Source organism: Fukomys damarensis, unplaced genomic scaffold, assembly GCF_012274545.1.
Source record: "Fukomys damarensis isolate Sample0158 unplaced genomic scaffold, DMR_v1.0_HiC HiC_scaffold_32, whole genome shotgun sequence".
NCBI lineage: Eukaryota > Metazoa > Chordata > Mammalia > Rodentia > Bathyergidae > Fukomys > Fukomys damarensis.
Window position 1 is genome coordinate 6,283,291 of NW_022900944.1, and position 9,706 is coordinate 6,292,996.

Genomic DNA, 9,706 nt, shown 5'->3' on the forward strand with positions numbered 1-9,706 from the left:
AAAAAAAAATAAGGAAGTTGCAAACCAACTGAGGGAGTTATGAGAGTTCCATTGGAAATAAAAAGGAGAAGCACTCCAGGATTTCCAGAAGTGTTTTGAATGGGTTGCCACCAAGGCACTTTGTCAAGGATAATTAAACAGCAAAGTCATAGTGTGTGAAAAATATGGGTCAAACCACAACAAACCTATAGGACTACAAGTAAAGCTACCTAGTTCATACTGATCCAAGAAAAAAATGAGTTAAATGGTGACAGCATATGGAAAACAGAGAGGCAGTTTTGTGAAGGGACTGGTTCAGATGCTCTGGTTTCTCCCCAGGGCACCTGATGCTCATCTGGACTTACTGGTCCAGGTGGTGCTAATTAGAGTATAACCTCAAGTGGGTGATCTCCTTAGCGAGATATGAGAGCCTGGTCATTGTGTCTCCATCTGCAGCTCTAGCCACAATCTTGATGTCTTTATTTTTTTATTTGTTTGGTCTTTTTTGAGGGCCCAATCCGTCTCTGACTATATTAATTTTTATTTAATTTAGCTGTTTTTAATAAAAGGAAGCCATACCTTTTTTGTAAAAGGAACTTATTTAAGAGTAGCTGTGAGGAGATGGAGTGGCTCTTTGCTTTAGGTCAGTGTCTCACCAAGTTCAAGTGTATTGGGTTATTATAAAAAACAACAGTTCGGGAGAGAAGATAGTGGAACAGCAGACAGTTTCGTATGAGTTCCATCCCTTCCTGGACACAGACGTCCTCTACCCTTGAGTAAGTGAATGAAAGCGGGGCTGTCTTTCTGGTGCCAGGATTTGTCCATTTTGTCCATTGCCCTGGGTGGAGGGGCAGTGGGGGAGCCATTCATGCCCTTGGCCTGAGGAAGTTTGGAAGTTATGACTCCAAAGGAAAAAATTTCTAAAGTTCCCTTTTGAATTGCTAGTTACGAATAGAAAGTCAGATATTCATGAGGCATTAATGTATGATATGTCTAGAGCTGGTTGGGAAAAGAGATGTGGCAAGATTCCTGGACACAGGGGGAAAACAGTTCTTAGAGCCCTGCTTGTAAATGTCTCATAAAACTCAGGCAGGTTTTTGATAGGATGGCCTGGATCTGATGCCAGGTTGGGAAATATGAAAAAGGGACACTCACTATCCAGGGTGTGCTACTGTGTTCCTACTCTGTGTGTACCTCTTAGGAGTTGCCATGGTCACCGCCAGTTCAGTGGTGCACTGTTTTAGAACAAATGGACCCACCAAACCACGAGGACGCACCAGCAGGGAATTAGGAAGAAATTACAAAAAATTGTTAACAAGAAGGTACAATTTTCTCCACTGAAGAAAACAAATGTAAAGAGTGAAAATCTACTGATTTTAATCCATGTCTTCAACCTCTTTCATTATTAATTGTGAATCTGATGATCTATTAACATCTTAAGCTTTGTGACTTCTTTTTGTCAATTTTAACCTTGATAACTCATTTCCTCTCTTATTTCCACCACATATTTATAGCTAAAGCTTTTAGAAAAGTCATAGTAGAAGGCTTTTGTAGACCATGGCTCGATATGCCATCTGAGATCTTAAAAGAGAAAGGCCTAGGAAGTCATATTTAACAAAGAAAAAATACTTCACTAGCAGTCTCACCATCGTCTTTCATAGCTTATGATAATTTACACTACAAAGAATAAAAAGCTTTCCATCCACATAATAATAGCATATAGCAGACTGGCTCCATCTACTTTTCTTCGTCCGAATAGAAAAAGCTTTTGTGGCTATTACTTCATCTCACATACATGGATGTATTAGGTTTCACGATGACCAGTTTTCCTCTGGAAATATTTCCATAATCTCCTTACTGTCACTGTACCTGAACTGGACAAATCTCTCATCTCCTGTAACCAGAAAGGATATATCTTGCCTTTTATCTTTCTTTTCCTTTCGAAACAAATTGTCATCCAGCATCACCTTCTGCAACCCTGTGTTCTTAAGGTTGTTGCACAGGAACAAGTCTCTCTCAGATAGTCAGCTTCCAGCTCCCTGCAGCCAGTAGTGCAAGGAGTATACTCTAGCCAGTCGTCATGTGACAGAAAGCAACTTTGTTGTGATAGATTCATTATGTTAAAATCATAAAATATTATCCTACATATATTTTTTAAATTTAAAAAATTACAGTCTGTTTTTCCTTACCTATATGGATTATAAATTAACTGTCTTTTTTCCTGTCTAATCCCCTGTGATAGCCCATGTTGGCTCTTCAGTGCTCTGAGCACGTGCTTGGTATCTGGGAAAGGAAATTCCCATCCGCTTCCCTGCCTTGATGTAATAGTCAAGGTGTCCAGACTTCACTTTCCATGTGAAATCTGGCACCCGTTTTTTACAAAGCCAGAAAAGGGAGGTTCCCTTCTGTTTAGAAACTTAAACTTTTCTACATCTCATTAGAATGTACTCTATTTGAGAATAGGCCGAGATGGGGTAGATGATGACACAGTGCTCTCCAGAAAGAAAGGCATTAAAGCATCAAAGGCATTGCTGATGTGACAGCTTTCAGGAATGTGGCTTGTAGTAACAGCAACAGAGAGTGTTTTTTCCATGCCGGAGCTTGAAGTTCCAGTGGTAAGCAGGGAAATGGCATTTACACCAGGATGTAAATTGCAGTTGGTGACACTGTTCCTTTATGAAATATGGGTTTATCTTGGTTTTGGGAAGCATAAATTGAAAACCTGTGTTTTCCCTTAGACTCACAGCACAGAAAATAAAACTAAGCTTGTCCCTGATATATCAGGAAAAGGCAAAAGACAACCCACTGCCTGAAGAGGAGCACACAGTGCAAAGATAGACCTGTGAGAGGAAATCTAAATTTGGGAGATTGGAGGGTCATGCTGTGGCAGCCACGGAAACTCTGCACCACAGAGAAGAAGGACAAAACAGGTGGACACTTCTTTCAGATTCCCAAAAGGTAAATGAGCACAATCGTATACACCAGGTATCACACCTACACAACTGAAGTAGAATTTGAAATGTCTTTTACTGTCATTGTAGTTTTCCTGCACAGATATGTTTTCTCTTCTCTGTACAAGTTTGCAGATGAGATGGTTCTTCAGTCCCTTTGGCAATGCAGTCACAAGGAAGTATTGAAAATGAGCTCTAACCCTTAGTTACAGCAATGATCGATCATGTATTGTCATTTATGTTTGTTCCTTGAATCCTCGGTGTGCTTCTCCCTTGGTGCCATTCGCATTAACCAGCTTCCCTCTGATACCCATTGGATTGGGGTCCGCAGTGTCTGGGACACAGGTGCCATCCACTCAGGGCAGAATAATAGCTGCCGTGTTCTTATGCACACTTTGAGCTAAATACTTTCCAGCATTTCAGACATTCAAAGGGATTATTTCCCACACACTTTTGGGAAGTCCATAAAATTATTTAGCAATAGGACACCAATGAATGTCTTGTCTGTAATAACAAAGCCAAATAGAGAATTACTGTGCCATACTTTTCCAGGCACATCAAGTTGCCATGTTCTGTCTGCCTGCAGAGCACTCTCTGCAGCTGCCTGGAGTCCATGACTGGAATAAGTTAGGTGGGATTTAGTGATTTAGTGTTGCTTGCCATGAAGCACACTATTAGTGTGACCCTACGCTTGTTAGAAGTAGCTGGGATTATTTTGGAATAAAAATGGTCAAGACAACATTCATTTAACAATAAAAAAGAATTCAGCAATTAGTGACAGCAGCAGTTCAGGAGCACAACCAATGTTAAATCTGTTTGCTGAACACATCTTCTCATTGCTTAATAGACCATGGCAATTTATGCCCAGGCTGCCCCTCCCAGCCCCATTGCCACTTTGGCTAAAAAGTGGCCTCAACAAGTCTCACTGCAGCTGCCACGGCAAGAATACACGTTTTCCGCAGTGATACATGAATCGTCATCATAACGTTATAAAGTAAGTGCTGTTACTCTTTCTATTCTATGGGTCAGGAAAGATAGGCAGAGAGAGCTAGAGGCAGGTTTTTTCCTTAAAGAAAAAAAGAAAAACTCTTCGCAAATCACCCGGATTCTCTCACCTGCTCCGGATCCCTCTCTCATTTGGCCCGAAGTATCAAGATCCAACTTCCTTCTCAAGAAAGCTCCTCACTGATTCGAAAAGGCACTACACTTGGGAAGACATCCAGGCTTGGGAAGCTAACGTACAGGCGATGAGTTCCAACCGTGGCTCCTGCGCTCAGAATCCGGGAGACTCACCTTTCAGAGGCCTCATGGGGGAGCCCCGAGTTCTGATGGACCCTCTGGTTCCCTGGCCAGAGAGCCATGTTCACTCTGTCTCCACACCTCTGTGTATTGATATACAGATATGCTACTCGCAATTTAATGTGCATAAACATTTCACACGTATGTATGCTAACAAAAGACAAGTACTAATCTATACTCGGAGAGGCTTAGTTACATAATCAAATCTACAAACTTTTCTAGAAATATTTGCAAGTATATCGTACTTTGAACACTTTCTTTCTCACATAAATTATGAAAGTTTACTAGTTAGATGATAATAAACATGCTTTAAACATATTAGTCAGTGGATATTGACTACAATTTAATGAATAAAAAGCAAAGAATGAGATATGGGCATGTATAATGTATGTATGTAATTATGAATATTTCTATAATATTGAATGTTGCAATAGTATTATAACATGACTACAGGTATATTTTATTTGTATCAGTGTATGTTGTTATATTCTTTAAAGAACATATTTTGACAGCACTTTTAAATTGTGAAGAGTCCGTAATCTTAATCCCAGAATCTAGGCCCATGTAAATATCTTAAGGAAAATAAGGAAACAATTGCTAGTTCTACTGTTACAAATAAACCAATGCTGGAAATAAAGTAAGTGGCTCGAAACAAGGAGATAATTAATTCACTAAGATATATCAACTCTCTGTAGTATTTTTTGGTGGAAATTAAAAATGCTATTTTGGAAGGCTTTATGCCATCAGGGAAATTAGCCAGAGATAGAAATATTACAAAAGAATAAAAGTACAAAATTTCATTTGCTCTATAAATAGTTTTCACAAAACATAGATCATAGTGGTAATTGAAACAAAATATGGCAAAATGAGAATAAGGTAGATTTCTAAGACATACATTTGTGGGTTATTTTTAATGTTTCATTATTATGAGAAGATTGCAAAATAAATAATTTATTTTAAAGAAATCACTGAAGACAGTACTTATCCATGCTTTTTGAGGGTCCTTAGAAAGATGATTTGTAATTCTTAAATTTTTGGAGGTCATGTGAATTAAATGGTACTCTTTATAGTTTACTTGAATTCATATAAATTCTTCCTTATATGTTAGCCATTTCCAACTTACAAAGAATAAATTGAAAAAGGGAACAAAATTGAATAGAAAGATTGTTAAAGAACATCAAGAAAACATGAAACAAAGATGGATCCCTTTGAAGTTAGTTAACAACAACAACAAAATGTAGATATATATATTTTTGAGGGGTTACCAGGGATTGAATTTGAGATCTTGTGCTTGTGAGGCAAGTATGGTGCCACTGAGGTAAATCTCCGGCCCACCAAAAATTCGTTTTAAGTACATTTCTGTGGCTTGACATGCATTCTGTGTGTGTGTTTTGAAGATGTCCAGAAAATCTACTGTTGCTCTGCAGATAGACAAACCTGTGATCCTGAGATAAATGTCTTGATAATTCTTCACTGAAGAAAGTAGGAGATTATTTGCATCCTTGGGTTCAGTTTTAAATTAATCACCCAGAAGATTAAAGATATGATACTCTTTATTGTAACTCTTCAAGTTGAGACTATGTAAATATTTGTACTGGCAAGATTGCTAGTTTTTTATTAAAAGGTGTTTTGAAAACAGGAAGTATTGATTTGAGGTTTGAAATAAGGAAGTCAATACATTTTAAATGTATTATCCTACACAGAGACTATAAACTTTGTCACTTAATATTTAAGTAAAAACACCTCTTTGGCTTGATGTTTGAAAAAACATTATACACATCCACTAACTAAAAAAACTACTGCCTTCCCATACACATTTGTTTATGGTCCTTTATGCATGATTTTTTTTTTTAAAGAAACTGGGGTGAGAAAATTGCAGTGGAGTTGGCAAGTTAAATAGATTCTATTTCTGTTTTCATTCTTAGTGTGTGGCCTGTTTTTCAACAGTGCTAGTTCAATTAGGGTAATATTAAAATGTCTCTCACCTCAAAGCCTCCAAAGCAGTGTTCATCTGATTAGTACATCTAGTAGAGAGACGATCACAACAGTGGCCATGTGAATGAACGCTATAAAAACCAGTCATACGGCCTTTGAATGGGACTTCGGTATATGTCTATCAGGAAGCAATTTATATAAATATCCCTGTAGTATGAGACTTTTTCCTATTAAATTAGCAGCATTGTTTATAGACAATTTGAGCTAAACAGCTAGTAAACAATCAAAATAAAGCCCGCGATAAATCAGTACTTTTGATGTAATAAGGGTAAGAACTTTCTGATGTATTTAATGTAAGCTTGGAAGCTTTATTAACAAGAGCATTTGTTTAGCCTTTTATATGAACTTTTATTGCTACATTGATTGGGAAACTACAATAAAACCTTGTTGAGACTTTATAACTAGATAAAATGCACTGGCAAATGTGTTATCTATCACATGCCTAGGATGGGTGGTGGCAATCACATTTAAAGGACCTTAGTAAATATGTGTAATAGATACATAGTTGTTTCCCAAACGCAGTGTCAGGCACAATGACATTGTAAAGTACGCAATTCAGTGCAATGTATAGTGTGGCGTCACATGGACTATATATAGTATCTCAAGGGATACATCGTGACACATAGATACAGAAGGAATGGGCAAGTTCATAATATTTAAGTAGTAAAAAGTTGTTTAAAGAGAAACAGTGCATTTTAGCTAGGTTTTAATAAATGATAAGTGAAAGAAATGAAAAGCTGAAAGGAAAGACATCTGAGACAGTGCAGGCAAATTCCACAGACAACTGAGAGGCTGGAAAGAGACTGGAGGATAAAAAAAAAAGGTTAATGAATAAAACTTAGACTATCTATTTAAGGAATCTAGCTGAATAAAAAAGATAAGAAGCCGACAGATTAACAGAGACCAAAGGGGAAACCTTTGTGTATGAAAATATGTACAATCACATAATGGAGAGAGAAATTAAATTAAAACGATAGTGAGTATTTTTTTGCAAGCATTATTTTATCAAAGTATTAGGAAATTTCATAATATCAAATCTCTCGTGGGGCCAGGAGTGCTGAGGCCCTGCGGAAGGGTCAGCGGCTCACAGCCCCTGGCAACATCCGTGGGACAACAGAACCTGGACCGACCCCTCAGGAAGCTCACTCAAACTCCCAGACTTCAGAGGAAAACCACACAGACACAGGGAAACATTTTTTTATTGTTCTCTAACACTAAGGATTTGAAAATAATTCAAATATTTAAATAGGGACTGTACAGGAGACAATAAGGTAGACTGTACAGAAAAACTAAAAAAATGTCTGAAATATCCAGGTGTTTGATAAATTTTAGTTATAGAGAATCCATTTTAAACAAAGGTATAAAAAGTAAGATTTCTAGTGTAATCTGATTTATGCAAATTTAACTTTCTTACATTAAAAAAATATTGCTTTTTTGCCAGGCATGGTGGCGCATGCCTGTAATCCCAGCACTCGGGAGGCTGAGGCAGGAGGATCGCTATGAGTTCAAGACCAGCCTGGGCTACATAGTGAGGTCCAGGTCAGTCTCAACTACATAGTGAGACCCTGTTTCAAAAAACCAAAAAACAAAACAAAACAAAACAAAACCCCCCCAAAAAATATTGCTTTTTAAATGTTTTAAGTGTTATTTTAAATTTGAACATTATAATTGTATAGTCTTTTATTTTATTGAGTTTATTGGTACATTTTAGGTACACAGTACAATTATGTTCATTATTGGGATCTTGTACCTTTACATGACAGGTCTTGGGTCTCATTTGTTCCCCAATGTCCATGCCCTCCCTTCAACCCCTTCCCCGCTCCCCATTTACAAACACTTTATTTCCATTTTTTTCATTTTCTCATATTTTTTCCCTTATTACCTTTCCCTTAACCTTCCCATTTTCCCTATACCTTTAGCCCTTTTCTTCCTATTTCACATGGTCAATTATATCATTCAGAGCTTATGTACTATTATAGTTTTTCACACCAGAGAAACTATTCAGTATTTGCACGTGTGACATTTATTTCACTTAGGAGTATACCCTCAATATTTATCTATTTTCCTATGAGTGAATTGAATTTCTCATTCTTTGGGCTGAGTAGTATTCCATTTTATAGAAAAACCACATCTTCTTTATCCAGTTTCCAACTGATGGGCAGGTGGGCTGTTTCCAAGTTTTAGATATTGCAAACTGTGCCGCTGTAAACATAGGTGTGCATATATCACTGTGATATGATTCTTTTAATTCTTATGGAAAGATACCCAGCAGAGGGATGGCTGGATCAAATGGAACCTCTAGTCCCAGCTCTTTGAGGTATCTCCATATTGATATCCATAGTGGTTGCACCAGTCTGCACTCCCACCAACAATGGAGAAGGGTTCCTTTCTCCTCACAAACCCAACATTTATTATTGTTTGATTTCTTGATAGCAGCCATTCTTTATGGGGCGAGGTGGAATCTCAGTGTTTTCATCTGCATCTCTTCAATGACCAGTGATGTGGAACATTTTTTCATGTATTTACTTGCTGCTTTTACTTCTTTGTATGAGAAATGTCTGTTCCTTTCAGATGCCCATTGTTGAATCAGGTCTTTATATTTGGGGGGCTGAGCGTTTTGAATTCTTTATATATTCTAGATAAGAGCCCTTTGTCTGAGGAGCAGCTGGTAAATTTTTTCCCCACATTGTAGGTTGTCTTTTAGTTCTATTGATGGTTTCTTTTGCAGTGCAGAAGCTTTTTAATAAGAATGAGATCCCAGTTGGTGATTCTTTCTGCTATTTCCCGTGCTACTGAGGATTTATTCATAAAGTCTTTTCCTATGCCAATGTCTTCCAGAGTTCTAACTTATCTTCCAGCAAAATTAGTGTCTCTTTTTTAATATTTAGATCTTTAATCCACTTGGATTTTACTTTAGTACATGGTGAAAGATAAGGGTCTAGTTTTACTCTTTGGCAGGTTCAAATCCAGCTTTTCCAGCACCATTTATTAAAGAGGTTGCCTCCACTGGGGACTGTCAGCTCCTTTGTCAAAGATGAGATAGCTGAATGCATCTGGAGTTGTTTTATTATCTTCCAGTCTGTTCCACTGATCCTCAGTCTGTTTCTTTGCCAGTACCATGCTGTTTTTAATCACAGTGGCTTTGTAGTATAATTTCAAAATGGGACTTGTTATGCCCGCTGCCATGTGTCTGTTACCTAGGTTAGCTTTTGCTATTCTAGGTCTCTTCTGGTTCCAAATAAATTTTTGGATTATTTTTTCATGTTCTGTGAAATATAGTGTCGGAATTTCAATTGGCATTGCATTGAATCTGTATAGCCATTTTGGTAGTATGGCCATTTTCACTATGTTGATTCTTCCTACCCAGGAGCAGGGGATATCTTTCCATTTTCTTATATCCTCTTTGATCTCTTTTTTCAGAGTGCTATAGTTTTCAGTGTAGACGTCTTTTGCTTCTTTCGTTAGACTGATTCCTAGATACT

The 9,706-nt window shown here is 37.5% G+C and overlaps 1 pseudogene; it reads left to right on the forward strand.

Annotated features, from left to right (window-relative positions):
* The window catches only part of LOC104852011, an 8,699-nt pseudogene extending 4,784 nt beyond the window's left edge, over nt 1-3,915 (forward strand).
* The last annotated feature ends 5,791 nt before the right edge of the window (nt 3,916-9,706 follow it).